Below are 19,269 nucleotides of genomic sequence, written 5' to 3'. Positions count from 1 at the left end.
GTTTCGTCACCTATTATTATGTTCCACACCAAATTTGACGCCCCTTCGTTGAATCTGGTAAGCATGGCATTGCACCATGTGACGCGATCCGTTTTTTGAGCCTCAGTCAAATTGTGTAGGATCCACCGAGAGTACAGTTCTTCACTTTTTCAGTGCTTCATCGCCAAAAGCAGTTTGAAGCCGAGCGAAGCTCCGCTGAGCTGTTAAATTACACTCAAAGTCGTAGAAAATCATACTACGAAAATTTTCACGAGTTAAATCCATGGTGAAGTAGACTACCAATTTCTAAAATGACGCCACAATGTAAAAACAACAGATGAAACAAACTGTATTCTACAGCCAAAGAGTTCCATTTTCAAATGTTGTAATTACTTTTTAAATATTGTTTATGTAAGTATTATTATGTAAGTATTGTTTATGTATTGTTTGTGGCCAGTTCCGGAAACTTATATTGCGCCCTACGTATAACGTCAAAAATGTAAGTCAGTGGTTGTGGAATGCTCTATCCATTTATCAAAACTATCGTCGATATGAAGCTTTCGTATCCCCACTCTTCCTTTTATCGTATCGATGGTACACACTACATATAATTGCCATGTGAAAATATTTGCCAAAAAGTGGGGAAAGAGAGACAAAAGTTATACCTTTTTCCATCCGTAACTGGGCTATTCTACAGGAATAGCCCAGTTACGGGTGGAAAAAGGTACAACTTTTGTCTTCTCTATATTTAGCATAAGTAGATTGTTATCCAGCGGTTTCCTGACAATATTAAATCCAGACTGTGCAGACCGATAGATTTCGTCCCAATTTATTCCTGTAAAAATTAAAGCCGTATCATCTGCCTATGAGAGAATATTACAATTATTAACTTTTAGATTGCATAGGCTATTTATGTATGTGAAGAATAGTCTAGGACCTAGAATGCTGCCCTGGGGAACTCTTATGGTAATTGGTTGGTGACTACTTACATAAGAGCCAATTTTTACGCACTAGGATCTCCCTTTTAGGTAGCTCTGAAACATACTTAGCTGTTGTCCTCTGATACTCAAAGCCTGAAGCTTAAGCAGAAGGAGAGGGATTGACACCGTATCGAAAGCTTTGGCCCAGTCCAAAAATATTCCGACACATTTAACTCGTTCATCTAAATGCGTAATCCTACCTAGCCGTAGACCTACCCCTCCTGAAACCATACTAATTAACAGACTATATGTTACGAGATTCTAGAAAATGTCTGTTGTTGAGAATTCGCTCAAGAACCTTGGACAAAGTAGGTAAGACCGAGATTGGCTTGTAATTGTTTACTTTGCTTCTATCAACCGCCTTGTAAATAGGATGAACCAGTGCTTTTTTAAACTGGTATCTGCTCTGGTCAGTGCTCAGTCGTCTTTTATTACCATCCATTTCTAAATACATGTAAGTATTCTATTCTTGAAGTAATTTATATTCTGTTCAAATTGATCTATCAATTTCCAAACTGTTCAAATTCATGTCTACTTTTTATGCTTAATAAAAACATTTACGTCTAGTACTTTATCAACTTATCATAAATATGGTACACCCTAGTTATAAAATATAACAAGGCTGAGAGGAGGAAAGCATATTATGTATATATATTATTTTAGTCAAAACCACTTGTGAACAGATGGGTTGCATAGATATGTCAGGTATTTATTAAGTTGTTAAAGCATTAATCGAACTTTGGATGGAGGTACTTTGTGTCCAATAAATCAACTTAACGCGATTACTGTTCGAGTTTTTCAAACATTGGTTAGAAGGTGTTAATTGGTTGTTTGTAGCGGTTTGTATTATTTTTACAAATGGATGTATTCGATATCAATCTCTATGGGAGGTGATTTCCGGCTGGTAGTAGATTCAGTAATAAAATGGCACCAAAGTAACACTACGTAAGCACATGCGCGAATTTTACAATGTTTTGTTTTATTGTGTTGGTATGATCTACGTACTAGCGTGAACTTTATGATTATTGTTAGAGTTGCCTATACGATGGTTTTTTTTATGATACCACTTGCAGGCCAACCAAATCGTGCGCTTGGTCGTAAGTGACACGCCTATCTACAGCAGTTGCAATGGCACTCTGTGCTTTAAATCGCAAAGATCTAATGAGCACTACAAGTGTGCCCGTCACCCATTACCCTTCGAAACCGAAACGCAGTAATGCTCACATTACTGCTTGAAGGAAGGCAGAAATAGGTAAGGTACTTCACTGGACGAACTCTTTCACAAGCAGCTCTATTGCTACTAAATATTACTAACTTAATGTTAAGGTAAAGGAGCATTAAGGTTAAATATTCTACCTGTTTAGAAATTCACTGTGTGATAATAGTATCGACATTCTTGCAAAGAACAAGAAACAGGCAATTGAAGACCAAGCCGCAGGCGACTCTACTTACTTGACTCGTATCTTAAATGGTTCTTGCATCCCTTCTGTTGAATCATATTCAGAAGTACTTAAATAATGTGGAGAAATTCATGTGGAATAGTTGGGTAGAAAAGATATAAGAGGCCAAAAATTTAAAGCTGACTAGATACATAGTTATCTGTGGCCATGGGACCTGTAAAGGGCCCGAAACGTTGGTTTGTTTAGAAAAACAAATATTACGGGATTTAATTCGAGAAAATAGTTTCATTTCCTATCTATAACAATCGCCAAAACCTAAAAACTTGATATTAGAAGGCTGGTTTTAGAATACACCCAAAAAAATCAAAGAGCTTGTTGAGCCCGGACGGCCTATCTATTTTTTCTTGCCTACGTCAAAAGTGGTTTCATGACATGAAAGCCATAAAAATAATACGAGCTACATCAAACATATTATGTATCTGTGAAATTTTATAACTCTCCTATTTAAGAGTTTATGCTACCTCAAATGGCTTTGGTTAATTCCGCATAACAGCGAAAGTATTGAATCAATCATTTAGAAAAAAATATAATTAATGGTAAAATTAATGATGTACACCGACGATACGGTGATAGAAACAAACACAAACTCACCCCGAAATTTTACAAGGAAACCACTGTATTCAATAGGTGCTTCACATATACAACTAAACTAAGTAGAACACGTATAATATACGGCATACATTTTCCAAATGGCTTTAGTTTCGTTTGTGAAAAAATAAATTCTGAAATAAAGTGTCGGGTCTGTGTCTCTCAAGGTTAAAAAAGTTATCGACTAATTTCGTTCGTATAACATTTAAAGCGTCTCCAGAAAAGTTGTCATGTTGCAGATGCGGCCATATTACACCACAGGGCTATATGAGATTGTTTTAATTATAGAATAATATAAATGAATGTACGTACGCTTAAGCTTCATGGCAGTGGGTAGCGTGATTATCTTTTATTGAATAATAACCAATCTATAAACCATGCAGATATGTAAAATTTATACGTGAAATATGATGCTACACTGTGATATTTAAAAAAATTGCTAATTAAAAATCTTCTTAGACTTAATTGAAGCTTATAATTACTAGAAATTTTATTTAAAAAAAGCGAAACCCAGATTAAACGAGGAAGAAGTAATTAGACACTACCATTAAAGAGATCATGAAATATGGTTATATTTTAATGATCATAATTAAGACGTGAACGTCAGTAGACAAGTCTTAAACGTACGTCAAGACAATGGTGTCTCAAACAAGCACGTTTATTCGCACAAAATATTTTGTTGTGCATGAAACAAAATGTTTTCTCACATTATGGAATTTTTTAAGCGTAACTGCCTGCAGGGCTGTAAAAATAGCGATTGTTGGAGCTTAAGCGATAGCGGAGCTCGGAAATAGCCTGCAATTTTTATTTGTAATACCATACGACGGGACGAACAAGTCGTGCGCCTGGTGGTAACAGACACGCCTATTCATAACAGTTGCAGTGCCACTCAGAGCTTTAAATTGCAAAGATTTTAAGGGCATTGACACTGCGCACGTCACCCTGACACATAAGTTGATGAACCCCAAGTGCCTGTAATTTCACCATCACCCTAACCCTTTGAAATCGGAACGCAGTAATGCTCACATTACTTGCTTGGCGGCAGAAAGAAATTTCAAACAGAAAAATAAACCTCTATTTCAACTCTCATATCCTCATTTGATGCAAATCGATAAAAATCAGATAAAAAGTCAAATGGGGCCAAATTTGGTGAATACGGGGTGTGATATAGTTTGTATTGTAATTTGACAAGTTTTGACATTCTGTTTCCAGAAGAGAAACGGAATACTCGTAATTTCGTTTTCAAAAAATCGAACCTCACATAACTTTTTCATCTCTATTTTTTTTACGCGCTAATTTTTTTAAAGTGACGTCAGTTGCTTAGTAAGAAGTTCTAAATGAAGAGTTGAAAATAAATTCCGAAAAAAGTTTTTATTGAACCTTAAAGTACCCTAGAATTTATAAGTAAAATTTAATAATTTGCTACCAAAATTATTTTGTTGGTGTGTACTAGATAATCGTTATTATTTCTCTATTTCTTGATCTCCCTGTCTTTTCTCTAATAGACACCCATTATGACGCCAACTCGGTAGTTAGTATCATACGAACTAATTTAATAATACGAACTACATTAAACTAATTTTTCAAATTACTAGCTCGAAGAGGTTTTCCTTCTCATTAGAAATCTGCGCGCAAAAGGTTTTTGAAACTTGAATTTGAGGATGGACTGTGGTGCACCTAACTTTTTCTTTCGATGAAAAAAATAATAATGACACGTTCAACTACGTGATTTGTCGAATAATATTTATGTAATCTTAGAATAATAATACAAGTGAGGCAAAAATCAAATTCATGTAGGCTATTTTTAGTAGTAGGTTCATTTTCGGTTTTAGTGAATATTTATATAAAAATACAAGTTGAAACGCGTTACTTCCTTGTGGAATGTGATGTTAGTATCTATTTTATGTTTGTCTGACGTATTTTTACACTCATTTACCGCACACTTCGTCATTTTTAGCTAAAATTCTTGATCTGTTCGCGGTGCAAGTTGACCTTGAGCACTGAAGGCCCGCCCGCTCGTGTAGGCCCTTTGGGCGCGCTTCAATTTGCCTCACTTAGCGTGTGCGGACTAGGTTTCTATGCGTTATTATTCTAAGTATGTAATATAAATTCGTTGGTATATTTTATTCTTATTATTGTTGACCTTAAATTAACAAGGATAACTATTTTTTTTTAACTAATTTATACTTGTAATTTGTATTAGTTTTAACAAACATAATATATAAACACATAATTTGTTATACTTCAACTGTTTTTCTCTCATCTACCATTTTTCTTGCTATAGGGAGGTGGAAAGTTGTATTTCGCTCGGTAGCAAAGTTGTTTTGCGTCTCGTGGCTTGAAATTCTCGCAACCCTCGCTTGCTCAGGTTTCAATATAATCACTCGCGTCAAACAATAACTTTGCAGCTTTGAATAAGAAAGAACTGTTGTATATATATAATTTTTTTAACTCTCCTATTTAAACATACAAAGTTATCGACAAATTTCGTTTGTAGTATTTTCTCTTCCTAATCTTTCTCTCTCAATATTAATCCTCTCTTCTAAAATATTGCCATTTTCAGGTGTGACCGTGAAAGATCTGAATTATGACAAGTGTTTAAAAAGAATACCTCCAAATTTATAGCCCTCAGTTATCAGGTGTCTTGGAAAGTTACCCTCGTTTCCATGTATCTGATTACCCGAATTATTCGGTTCGTAGCTAATAGGCCATTGTTAAGTGATATTATCTGTTTCAGATCTTGCTATCGGCCGAGGTGGGAACCGTCAGTGAGTAGAGACTTTTATTTTATTATCTACTTACCCAGTGCGCACCACTTTGTCAAAACGGGATTTTCTAAATTTACATAGAAGTGTATGAACAGGAGTTCAGCGTGCTCGTAAAGAAATAAGTGTGCTGGACCTATTAACATTGTTTTCTTGAGTGTCAGAAATGAATTCCGCTCATGAGCGACAAAGCACATATAGTAACACTACCTCACAATGTTCAAGATTTAGGTGGCTTCAACCGTTATTACAACGCGGGGTATATTATGAAACGCTCATTACTTATCAAAGCGGAGCTGAGAGAATCATAATATAAGTTTCAACAACCAATCTGTGTTTACAGGGTATTTAAAAAAATACGACTTCACAGGACTGTATTCCTATTAAATTGCCTCAGTGGCCGAACGGTTATCATGCTGGACTGCCACGCAAGAGGTCTTCGGTTCGGTTCCCGAGTCGGGAGAAATATTTGTATGGCCTACATTTATTTCTCTCACGAGTTTGGGTGTCATTTGTGGTTGTCTATGTGTGTGTCCATGGCACTCGCGACACAGGGTCTCCCTAGTGCGGGGCTATGAGTGTGTACGTTATTATTATTATTACTATCATAATGAAAGATAACTATCGTTCCATGTTATTAATAATTTCTCACATTTTTACCTTCTTAAAAAAATAAAAATATTTCAATATATCGACCAAAACAGTAATAATTAAAAAATGTACTTGCTTTTGGTCCGGAGTGTGGAGGGGCTGGTGATCTGTAATACAGGTCTCCTAGTACGGATGCCAGTCTTTCACACAGACTTAAATATTGTACTATTTAGATAATTAAGCACTGTTTTTGTATTTATACTAAGACTTTGTGAGAGAAACAATAAGATATAAGATAATTGTGCAATCGCAGGAGCGCGAGTGGACGCTTGCACGTTTGAACTTACTAACAACTTACTACCATATACAGATCTACACTTTATGAGATAGTAATACAAAAACTTAAACGTTCATTTTTTGTGAATTTAGCATGTTTTATAAAAAGTTATGGAACAAAAGTTGTTGTTTATAATGTTAGTAATAAAGTTTGTGGAGACAATAAATGGTTTATTTATTTATTATAGTTTTGTGAAATTGTTAGTAATTTACCAATTACCCTGTATACGTATGTAAACGCCTGTTTAGTTAGGAAATGATAGTATTTTTCGAATTTAAATCGCATATATTTGATTTTTCAAACAAACTAAAGTTTCGAGCGCTTTATAGGTTCCATGGTGAGTCTGTTGTGACCACGAGACCTGTAAAGGGTCCGAAACGTTCGTAGATCCGAAAAATTGTTTCATTTCCTATGTTCATCAATAGCGAAAACTTGAGAACTCGATATGACTATTTAAATTGTTAGTATACAAACTACTAACTAAACTTTGAATATCTGAGAAGAAAGTTGGTTCCAGGCTTGGCTAATAAAAAATAAGCATAAAAATTAATGCTACATACTCAATAATTACACAGATAAATTACTTATGTCAAATACGCATACGAATACATAAATAATAAATAAATTACTAATACATATCAAATATATAATAAAATAAATGTACAAAATAAAACTGAAAATAAATATTTCAAGCGTGAACAAATATTTTGTAAGCCATATACATAAAGAGTTTCAACAACCCCAAGTCTTCAAAACGGCACATCTGAAAGCCCGAACCGAAGGTGACTGTCTGATCTGCCGGTATTTGTACATTATGCGTCGACTAGTGTCCTGTACACTTTCAAACAGCTTATCACCACTGATGGCAAATTTCTTTTATTGCTAATATGTTGTAGATATAATAAGTGATGATGTAGAAATGTTTAACCACATACTATCCATTAACACCATCTCTACATCGTCATTGTCGTCTTTTTACACAAACAAAATCAATGTGAGAGCGTCAAACGGAATTAGTTTGAAAAGATTCGCTTAAACTGATTGATAGTTCGCTAATTGCACATAGGAAATCGAACTTTCGTATTGTTACATAAACACGACTCTATTGATTGACTGTGTATAACTTGTACGATTCACTGCACAAAATTGCTCTTTTCTTTCATCTGAGATATTATCTTAGATGCGTGTTGTTAATTTGATCGTTTTATAGTCATATCGTTAAGTAAGAGTGCAAACATAAAGGAAGAGCTGTTAACAAGTATTTGTGTAATAATATCGATTCCCTACCGAAGCCGCATCAGTTTTTATTTCTTATTTTTCTTTTTTGATACTTTCACATAATTTTACAATTAAACTTCTTTTCCATAAATCTAACACGCCATCCCATTTTTTATTATGCTCTTTTCTGGTTCCTGGCCACTTATTTTTGAAATTTTGAATCGTCCTCGAAATTTTTTTCCTACACTATCCTTACGTTTGTTCTAACCGTCGTACTACGATCAAAGTTCTTGAAACGAGAGGACCGTTCTCATAAATAAAATAAATAAATCACCTTCATCTTGTTAAACTTCACGTCGACCACTTTTAAAATTATATAATTATACCGACCATTTTGGGGTGAATATTCTGTTAGTTACTTTTATAGGAAGTGTTTTACAATAATTGTGCCTTTTTTTTTATAAAATTTTAATAATAATAAATCTTGTGATTCAAGCTCTCTATATTCTCATATTTTCGCAAAGGCTAGGCTACAGTCTGAATTAGTTCAGGTCACAGACCGAATTTTAAAATTTTTGGTTTTGTTACGACCTGCAGAATTGTATCTTTTATCTACTTTAAAATTTCATGCGTATTGGTTGGAGAACGATCGAGTAATTTCGTTCGTAGATTGTGCAACTTGCCATGCTAAGAAAGCTTCGGTCACTGCGCTTCGTAAATAAAGTTGCTTATTATTGTTTGAATTGTCTTGTCTCTATGTACTTTAGAATATAAAAGGTTCATTAAACAACATCATTCGGAAATTAAAAAACATTAACTTCTCATAGAGTTTATATTGCAGCTGCGACGGATATGCATGGAAAGTTGAAAATGTTAATTAAAAATAAATATGTTTATTTTTATACCTTGCATATCCATAATTGTTATTTTATACGTCTATAAAGTTTAAAGTTCAGTCTTAATAATATAAATACTTTCTAATATTTTTATTTCTGAATATGGACATTTTCGCTAATTAAGTTCGTTAAATCCATAGAGCGGTCCATTGAACTATATGACGAAGTTTTTTTATGATACTAAGTAACGGCACGAACTTATGGTAAGCGATACTCCTGTCCATATTAGTTGAGAGCTGAGGCGCACTTCCACTGCGTCCGTCACCCTGAGACATAAGTTGACAAGTGCCATGTGCCTGTGAGTTCACCAGCACCCTGGTCCTTCAAAACTGGAACGCACTAATACTCATATTGCTTGGCGGCAGAAATAGGTAATGTGGCAGTATTTACTTCGTACAAACTTTTTCACAACGAGCTCTACTTCTATTAGAATTCCATTTAAGTAATATACTTAAAAACCACTTGAATCCAAGCGAATCAAACTTTTCTTACTAGTTATTTTGTGTTTATAATGACTTGATGTGTGCCTCCTTCGGAACTGATCTGATTGACGCCATTATGCTCTCGTAAACAATAAACTTATCATCACTCTGTCACTATTAAACAGATTTGATCCATATTATATCTACTTGTTATCGTAACAACCTTCTTCTTAATAACACTCCACGGGAAGAATATCAATATTACCTCAGCCAGTTATGCCTTTCGCGAAGGCACGTTATTTCGTGGAAAGTATGAAGAAAGTGCGAGACGTCGTACTTGTGAAATGCTGTAGTTTTGGACTCATACCCTGTGGCAAATGGCTAACGGTATACAAACTAATGCGATGGCCATGCAAAGAGGCGTGTAACCACTTTTAATTCTGATAAATGAGCTGGATACATCAGTCAAAGTTTTTTTTAATACGACTGTCTATCAAAACAAGTGCGTGTGCGATGATGTAAGATCGTTATAAGACGGGTTCCTCAATCGTTTTGTTCTAACCTGTAATTAGGTGCAGCGTTGCGAGAGCCGTTACTAAATTGACATTGGTTAATTCTGGTGGCCGTGATGATGGTACCTATATAGATAGCAGCAGATTTTTTTAAACTTTTAATGTGGCATGCAGGAAATAGCTCACTCGATGGAATATAATAACTTATAATAATAAACGATAATAATTTATTGTCTCTGATATAGGTAGTACAACAGTTATGAATAAAGGTTAGGCCTGTGCTGTGAGTTTCCTGGTCTCCAATACTCGATCACAAGCAATGATTTTTTACCTAAACGACATAGGATTAAAAGCCAAAGAAAATAATAATAATAACGCACACATATATAGCCCCACACCAGGGAAACCCTGTGTCGCAGGTGCCATGGACACACACATAGACAATCACAAATTACACCCAAATTCACGAGATAAATAATGTAGGCTATACAAATATTTCTCCCGGCCCGGGAATCTGATCCGGGACCTCAGCATGGTCACAGTTAATATAACAAAAAGGAAGTTAAAAAAATAAAAAGAAATTAAAACACTGTAATAGAAAACAAATGTGTGTGGGTACGTGCGTGCGGGCGTGTACTTGTACGTGTGTTGCTGTGTGCGCGTATGTGTGTATATGATACTGAGGAGTTTTGGTCTCCACCATGGGAGCACCATGGGAGATGGGATTTTAATTTTGCCGAGCTGCTGAACGCCAGTAGCACTTCCCGCCCAGATTCACAAGTGCAGTCTGCTTGCTTTGTTTTTATCTCATACTTTAAACTAACGGAAAATTCAGCAACGACATGTAGGGAGAAGATCGCAGTTAGTTGTATGTTTGTTGTATGTACTCGTGAAATACAAACCTATAATATACTCTATAAAATGAAATATTATCACGACTTAATACATCCCTTTTTCTTTTTAGGCTAGACTATTTGTGTACAGTTGAAATAAAAACAAATTCTTTATCGAGTGAATAACTCTTTTGAGTACTCCATCTATTGAATGTTATTGCAGATGTTCCAGAAACCCGATAAGGTTCATTGTCCAAGCGCCACCAACTATAATAAATATTATTTATATACATTATGACGGTAATAAGGATCGTTTATTATTACAGCAAATTTCATAAAGTGCATATAGGTCCAACATTGCAATAAAACCCTTTATTGTCATAAAAATTCTAAAATCGACAATTGTTGTTAATAGTTTATTTACTACTTTTTGCGGCTATAAATAGGGTTAGAAATAATCTAAAGTAACATAATTGTATTTAAACGGAATATATATGTAGAGAAGAATGGTTCAAAAGAAGGACCAAGCATTTTCGATTATAAATGAAGGGTAATGCGCATAAATAATGTATTCTTCTTTATTTTATTTCTTTTTGATACCAAGTGACGAAACCGGTCATGACGGGTGCCAGGTGATGCAGTGCGACTCAGAGCTTTAAATCGCAAAGATCTAATGGGCCCTGCTACTGCGCCTGTCGCCCTGAGACATACGTTGACAAGTCCCACATCCCTGTAATTTCACCACCACCCTTGCCTTCCCAAATCGGAACACAGTAAATGGTCACATTAGCGCTTGGTGACAGGAATAGGTAAGGTGGCAATATTTCCCTGGACGAACACTTTCATAAGGAGCTCTACTGCTACTAAATACCATGCTCTACGATCACAGTTCGCTACACTGGCCTAGTACGAGTTGGAGATTTCACACGTTTTCCAAGCGAACATTCTTCTACGAGCAGGTTCCATCAAAATATTTTCCTTTGCCGTTAATGAGAAATATTGCTACTAAACAGTCGGAAAAATAATTAACTTACAAGCCGTCACAAATACTGAGTTCAGAACTGAGAAATCAACGGTTCCCGAATTTGCTGCCACCGCTCTTGTTATGTATTAATTTTAATGCAGTGCTTTAATGCTTGTAAAAAAGTTCGTCCAGGGAAGTACTACTAATGCTCTCATTACTGCGTTCCGATGGCAGGGTAAGGGTGCTGGTGAAATTACAGGCACATGGGACTTGTCGAGTTATGTAACAGGGTGACAAGTGCACTGGCAGTGCCCCTAAGACCTTTGATAGATAGGCGTGTCACTTATCATAAGGCGCACGACTTGTTCATCCCGTCACTTGGTTTTATATGTATAACAAAAAGACTTTGACACACTTGACACGACTTTCTACATCTTTGAAGCATTTTAAAAACAAATAGAAAATATAAGTGAATGCTGTGTCGTGGCAAATTCATGCTTACACGTCAATTATTAATCAAAGTTTTAACTGTGTATATATTTTAGTACAATTGTGTTATAGAAAGCCTTTTAAGAGCTTGTGGGGCCCTTTACAAATCCCGAGTTCACAAGTTCACAAAAACATAATAATCAAACACTTATCTTAAAAGATCTTTGATCTAGTTATATTACGCCAGTTGAATCAACGTCCTCGATTTTTAATAGTTATAATTAACAGTATGGACTTAAAAATCTAAAAAAACATTTTAACTTTCGGCATCTATACCGACACTCTTAATGTGCCGATTAAAAATTAAACGAGACGCCAACTGGGACGAGCTCTTGAAATATTAGCGATATAACGGAATAGTTGGGATTTAAATATCCATTTTAATGGTAATTGCAAACAGTTGAGGCGAATGAACGCTATTTTATTTCAAAATATGGAGATGCTTTTATTAATATTAATATAATAAAATTTTGTTTAAAGTACGCACGGTTCTTGCCCAGTAAACTGTATAGAAAGCCGTTGGTGGGCAACGTTATCCGCACTTATCTGAATCGATCTGTCGTTCGTGTACCAGTAGGGACGGTAGAGATCGCATATCGGTCTTTAGATGTTATTAAGTTACAATGTTGGCAGTACGCACAATTTTATTTTTCGAATCAGAATTGTAACTTTGAATTAGCTTTTGTATTGTTTATGTATTTCACGCGCTTGCAAAGTAGATTTTAAAGCGAAATCATATAGAACTCATAGCAAGGCGACGTTTTGTAGAACGGGCTAGTATTTCCATATAATTCGTTTATGTTGTTAACCAGCACCACATTGGTATTTCAACAAGTGATATACGTCTAATTAAGATGTGCGTTAACCTAAAATTTTTTTGCATCACGTAATTATTGGTTTATAAGATACAACAAAAAGCTTTTTATTTCGCAATATTATACAAAGCTAACTATTTGTTATAACAAGCTGAGTGCCTTTTCAGCCTTTCCCCCTCAGTTTAACGTCACTCAGCGCACGCACAGTTTGCGTCCTAACCGTCTCATTTACGCCGCACACTGAATTTAAACGAACGCGCACAATCCCGTAACGATTAATAGTTTCCGCTGCCAAGCCGAACCTGTGTGTAAATATCTATAATGGGCCTAGACCGGTAGCTGAATAGTGAGCATTTGCAATGTGTATATGGCTTTATCGCAGGACCTGCTTTAGGTTGCCTATAAATTTCAAATATCAATAATACATAAAGTATAATAATTGACATAATCCTTAGTTTCCTAGACAGCACCACTACAATTTATACATTATGTCTGCTTTTAGACGTAGCTCAAGGGACAGTAATAGAAAGTCCTGGTATGATAATCCAGAGTTATGTTCATACGCATAGGGTTTCGTAACGCATGGTATCAGACACTAACTGCCAACGCAAACACAGCAAAATACCAACCAGATTACATTCAGTATACCTCCTAGATCTAATCATACTGTACTGTATTTCAAACTTCATAAAGAAGATCGACGTTTAAACAAAGCTCTATTCTTGTTTTCATACATCTGTGCATGCCAATTAAATTCGTTCACTCTTCCTTATGGAAGGCGATAAGGGCCTATTTCCTTTGAATCTATATTTGTTTTGCTACCTTGATCTTATCCATTGATAATAATTGTAGAAAATGGTCGATTGCAATGATCTTGTACCAACAGATTTGTTGTATAACTGTATTTTGATTGTGCATGTCATAATCGCTCGCTTCCTCTTTTAAGTAGAACTAGAACAGTTCGTCTAACTAATATCCGTCTAACTGAGGTTATTGTAATATGGTTACACTTAATAGGCTTCAATTTTATAACCAATAAAAACCCCATCAGCCAAGTCCACTGAAGTGTAAATTACATTACACACAACATCACCATTGCGTGCATCTGTTTTTATTATACCAAGAGACAGGACGAACAAGTCGAGCGCCTGGTGGTAAACGATACGTCTATTCATAACAATTGCAGTGTCACTCAAAGCTTTAAATCACAAAGATCTGAGGGGCACTGTCACTGCGCCTGTCACCCTGAGACATTAGCTGACAAGTCCCATGTGCCTGTAATTTCACCACCGCCCTTTAAAACTGGAACACAGTAATGACCCCCTTTACTGCTTGGTGGTAGAGATAAGGTGGCAGTACTTCTTGGACGAACTCTTTCCAATGTAGCTCTACTGCTACTAAATCATCAATCTCTCGATCAATGCATCTCAGGAAAAGAATACAGTACTACAAGCGGTCCCCGATTGGTACGGTGCCAGGTAGCTTTTATTACACATTTACTTTCTCCCCCAATCATATACATACGAGTTGATACCAGAGCACTAATAATTATTAATTAACAGTGACAACTTTACTTACACCGGCTCTGTTCAATAGTAACGTGAAGCAACGATGCTATCAGTAGATTAATTGCGCAAGTGACCGACTCCGCTGTTTACTTTACTACGCCTTCAGGGTAGACGCTTATTTCGAAGTGTACTGTAAGTTTTATATTTTAATTGGATATAATATTTGTATTAGTGAAACGAGTAATATTTAATTAAACAACGAAACTATGGTAGAAAGTTTGACTAAAAAGATACCATGCATAATTAGGTATAACCGAAACAATTCAATCAAGGATTATTTAACCCCTGTCGCAAAAAGTGAGGGGTTACAGGTTTGAAACCTTTGTCTGTATATGTATCTGTCTGTCTGTCTGTACGTCTCACTGATTTCCAAGAGGTTTTTGATTGAAGTCTAATTTAATCAGGATGATTCTCCTTTGTAGATCACAAGCTCTTTTCTTAGTTAGTGTAAGGATCTCAGTCATAAAATAAATAACGCACACACTCAACATAGCCCCGTACTAGGGAAACCCTGTCTTGCGGGTGCCATGGACACATACACAGAACCACAAATTACACCCAAACTCACGAGAGAAATAAATGTAGGCCATATAATTATTTCTCCCGGTCTGGAAATCGGACCTGGAACCTCTGCATGGCAGGCAGGCATAGGTAACCGTTCGGCCACGGAGGCAGTTGAATGAATAAATATGTATATTATTACCACCTGTCTCATCGACTTGAAATTTGAGATACTATGGAAATTCGATAACATTACAATAATATCCGTCTATAGACTACCCAAGTCCTCAACCCCCTCAACCACTGTTAGCAATAGAACTATCATGATTGGGCTCACTAAATTCTAATAGGTTTCGACGAGTTGTTAGCTTACAGATGATGATTGCTTTATTGACATTGTTTTGAATGGGGGTTTTATATTTGAAGTTTAATGATATTGTCTCATAGCTTTATTACTCGATGGACAATTCAAAAGAGCCAAGAGATAAAAAAGCACTTTGTGAAAAACATTACGAAACATCTTCGTGTAACACAGTGCTCTAACGTCTCTCCAAGGAATTCGTGATCAGCGAATGTAAATCGCAAAGAATTGAGAATTACATTTCAACCGGTTCCAAGACTACTACACGCAAAACCAATACTCCGGGAGACCGCGCGTGCGTTACCACCTATTGTACATTGTATGCCGAATAGAGTGCGGGATGCAGGTGCATTGTCTTTGATTTCTATTTGCGATGTTGTTTACAATCATTGCCTTCCTTTTGTATGCGTAGATGCGCATTACTCGCTGTAGTTTGCTACCTCTTATTTATGATTTCTGAAATTTTTGTTCGCTGTTGATTGCAGACATTGTATCTGCTTTAGGCCATTCATTGGAAATAACCGCGCATGTTTTGTGTTCGTAAGGCGTTTAATCATTAAGAGTTAATTTCTTTATCTGCGGCAATGCGCAATTGTATGTTTTTGGAGATTAGAATTTGATTGCTTGATTGAAAATTTTTTGAAAAAATTCACACACTTTTTGGCTTTTGCCTCAGCACCCTCGAAGAACTAAGAGTAGATATATTGTCATCGTATTGAATATAGTCATATTTGTATTAACGTATTGAATATAGTCATATTTAATACGTTAATACAAACTTAACTATAGGTGTCACAAAAATATATCATATTTGAAACTCAGTAACACCTTCATCTAATGGGTGAATATTGAAAACACAGTTGTAGAGAAATTTACGTCTCGTATGTCATATTCGTATGTGATATTTCACAGAAAACGTTTGCCTCAAAGCAATCTGGTTATGCAAATATTAACGCCTTGTTGTCAATAGTTATACATAAATCTACGTTCTGCGAAACTGTTACAAACGACTCTGTTATAAATAAACTTAGGTACTGGACTTATCTTCTTCAATTGGCTTTGTTACCGAATTCTCTGCTGCATTCGTATAGAAAAAAACGTGTGCGATTTTTTTTAAGACTGAATAACTATCGTTTATTTTCAACAATTAATCACAAGTTACAGATTACATGTCCCATTGCCGAGCACAGGTGTAGGTGACCTACGAGTAGCCGCAGGAGAAGATTTTAGCCATAGCCACTAAAGCGAAGACGATCTGATACGTCGCTACAGTTTTCTCAGAAGTATTATATAAGGGAAGATTGAAGGAAAGAGAAGCACAGAGAAAGAAGAAAGACCAAGTTATTTAGATCAGATAAGCGAAAAATTAATATCGTGTCTTATTAGGAAATCAAAGTTAGGGATGGTTGGTGATTATTTCACCAACAAGAGCTTAGTTAAATAAGAAAAAGAAAGGAGATGCTTCATGCTGACTTGTTTGGAACACTATTGTAAGAAACCTACAACTTGTGGCAATGGACAAACAATCAGATATTAAAAAAAAAGGAAGTGTGAAGAATTACACGGACGTATAACACGGCACGAACACTGATTGCCGGGAATTATTTTTGCACCACATTTACACGTTTATTTTTTGTTGCTTTCCGATCATTTTAAATATTCGTAATGACAAGTAAGTACATGTGAATAATTAATTCCGTGCTTAATTACCCAGTCGCATAATGTTTCGGTCCATTGGCCAATTGAATATCTTTGTTGAAATTGTTATTATCGGTAAATCCGTGACGATAGAGATTAGTAGCATTAGACCTCCTTGTAAAAGAGTTCGTCCAGGGAAGTACCGCCGCCATGCCTTATTCTATTGCCAAACAGTAATGTCAGCATAAATGAGTTCCAGTTTTGAAGGGTAAGGGTGCTGGTGAAATAACAGGCACATGGGACTTTTCAACTTATGATGCCTTTCAGATCTTTGCGATTTAAAGTTGATTTAAAGCAATTGTATCGCTTACCACCAAGCGCGCAGTACGTCCTTTAACTTAGTATCGTAAAAAAAGATCAACGAGGGTAGCGTAAACGTTTTTCCAGATGTTGAATTAGCAAATTTGCTGCAAATGCCAACCCACCTATGAAGCGTGATGAATACTTGTGAAGTGACGGTGACGATAATGACCAATTCCCTTTTGTATGGGCTCTTTATATTAGTTATAACGATCTCCTTTTTAGGTTGCTTCTTGAAGTAGTAAAAGTGGGCAGTAGGCTATGCAAAATTTCTTGAATCTTCTACCTTAGTTGCGCTTGCAAGCCTCTACCTCTACCATGCGATAGTCGCTAGCAATTGCGTAAAATATTTTTGCTCGAAATTGAATTCTCCTTATGACCGCTAAAGGCATTGCGCAATTTGTTACAAGAAACGATCGACACCGTAATCTCATGGTAGAGGCACAGTGCACTCTCCGATGTTACACAGACGGTACTACCTTCTACGGCATATTTATCTTTTCCCAACAACTTTGCAGATTGTTAGAAGTTGTGGGAGTTCGTATCTATCGCACAGGGTCGAGATAACGTCAAGTTTGATAATACACCTCCATACCGCTTACGTTAAGAACGGTCCTAAAACCAAACCAAACGAGACTAAACCTTACCTGAGCACATGTATAGTGGCGTAGAGACGTACAGTATACAATAGCGTATTGCGAAACTAAAGCGAATTTAAGTACACGAGTTTTCAACAACCCTGATGCCCGTGTAACCACGTCGTTTTTCAATAAATAGATTTGTGATATAACAGCCTTTTTTGTGGGTTTTCCCCAAATTGCATTGTGCTCTTCACGCAAACCATTATGAGGTACTTCCATAACATCCGCCGCTAACACAATATCTTGATTAGGCACTTGATAAAGAGTTTAAAACGTTCGTGTTAGGGTTAAAAAAAAATTAAACGTAAAGATACTGGCACATGTTCTGCCTTTATGATTTTTTTTTTTTGGAAACAAAATGTAAAAGCACTCTAGGTATGCTTTATATTAACACATTTTAAATCTGTTATTAAAAAAAATACAATTCATAATTATTTTAATAATGAAAAAACTAGAGTGGTAAAATATAACTTTCTGCACGGTTTATAGAAAGCACCAATTAAGCGGGCAATAGCATAAAAATACATTGTCGTCAAGGTTGTTCGGAAATATAGGTATAATTTTCATAAATGGAATACGCAATATACTCATATTGCAAGCTAAAATATCAATTAATATTGTATAAATGTACTTTTTGTAGCTAAAGAACCTTTTTTGGTTATAAATATGCGAAAAAATGTGCTGAGGGAATAGTAGCTTTGACAACTTCGAGCCATGTTCTTCCAGCAAATTGCTTATTTCCCGTTGTCTGCAATAAGGTAAATACTATTTTTACACATTATTTCATTTTTTATTAATAATTTACAACTTGAAACTATTTTAGTATTTTATATTTACAGTTTAATGTTGATCTGTAATTAAAAATGTTTTCTTATTATATACTGAATATTGAATGTTATAGGCCGGCTTTTAAACATTTTTCTAGATTTTTAGTACCTAATTCATTTACATAATATTACAAACTTTACTTAACGAAGCTTTTTATGAAACTATACGTGCTATATACATTCTTCTAATAAACTTTTACGAAGTTTGGGAGAAACTTTTATGTCATTTAAGACGATAAATAAATGTAAAACTATACGTATATATATTCAAAAAAGCGGTTTTAGGAAGATACATCAACAAATTCCTTAACTTAGTGAGACTTCGTCGTTCAGTATTCGGTTAAAAACATTAAGATTATTAATAATTTCTTTGCGTTACTGCTATGTAAATTAGTGACTTTGTAATAAGATCAAGCGACATTTTGACAACAAAAGAGAATATCGAGTTCTTAGGTTTTCGCGATTGTTACACATAGGAAATGAAACTGTTTCCGGATTTAAATCGTTGATAACTGGTTGAAGAC

General features: G+C 35.5%; 1 protein-coding gene across 1 annotated transcript in view; it reads left to right on the top strand.

Moving 5' to 3' along the window:
• LOC113233842 (WW domain-binding protein 11) overlaps positions 1 to 19,269 on the top strand; it is a 191,685-nt gene that overhangs the window by 86,489 nt on the left and 85,927 nt on the right. The window contains exon 3 of the mRNA XM_026469059.1: positions 5,745 to 5,775. The gene's annotated coding sequence lies outside the window, so the exon portion shown is untranslated. The remainder of the gene's footprint in view (positions 1 to 5,744; positions 5,776 to 19,269) is intronic.

This window comes from Hyposmocoma kahamanoa, unplaced genomic scaffold (assembly GCF_003589595.1).
Source record: "Hyposmocoma kahamanoa isolate Upper Pololo Valley unplaced genomic scaffold, ASM358959v1 80, whole genome shotgun sequence".
Lineage (NCBI taxonomy): Eukaryota > Metazoa > Arthropoda > Insecta > Lepidoptera > Cosmopterigidae > Hyposmocoma > Hyposmocoma kahamanoa.
The sequence above is the reverse complement of the archived record's forward strand: the minus strand, read 5'-3'. Positions and strand labels throughout refer to the sequence as shown.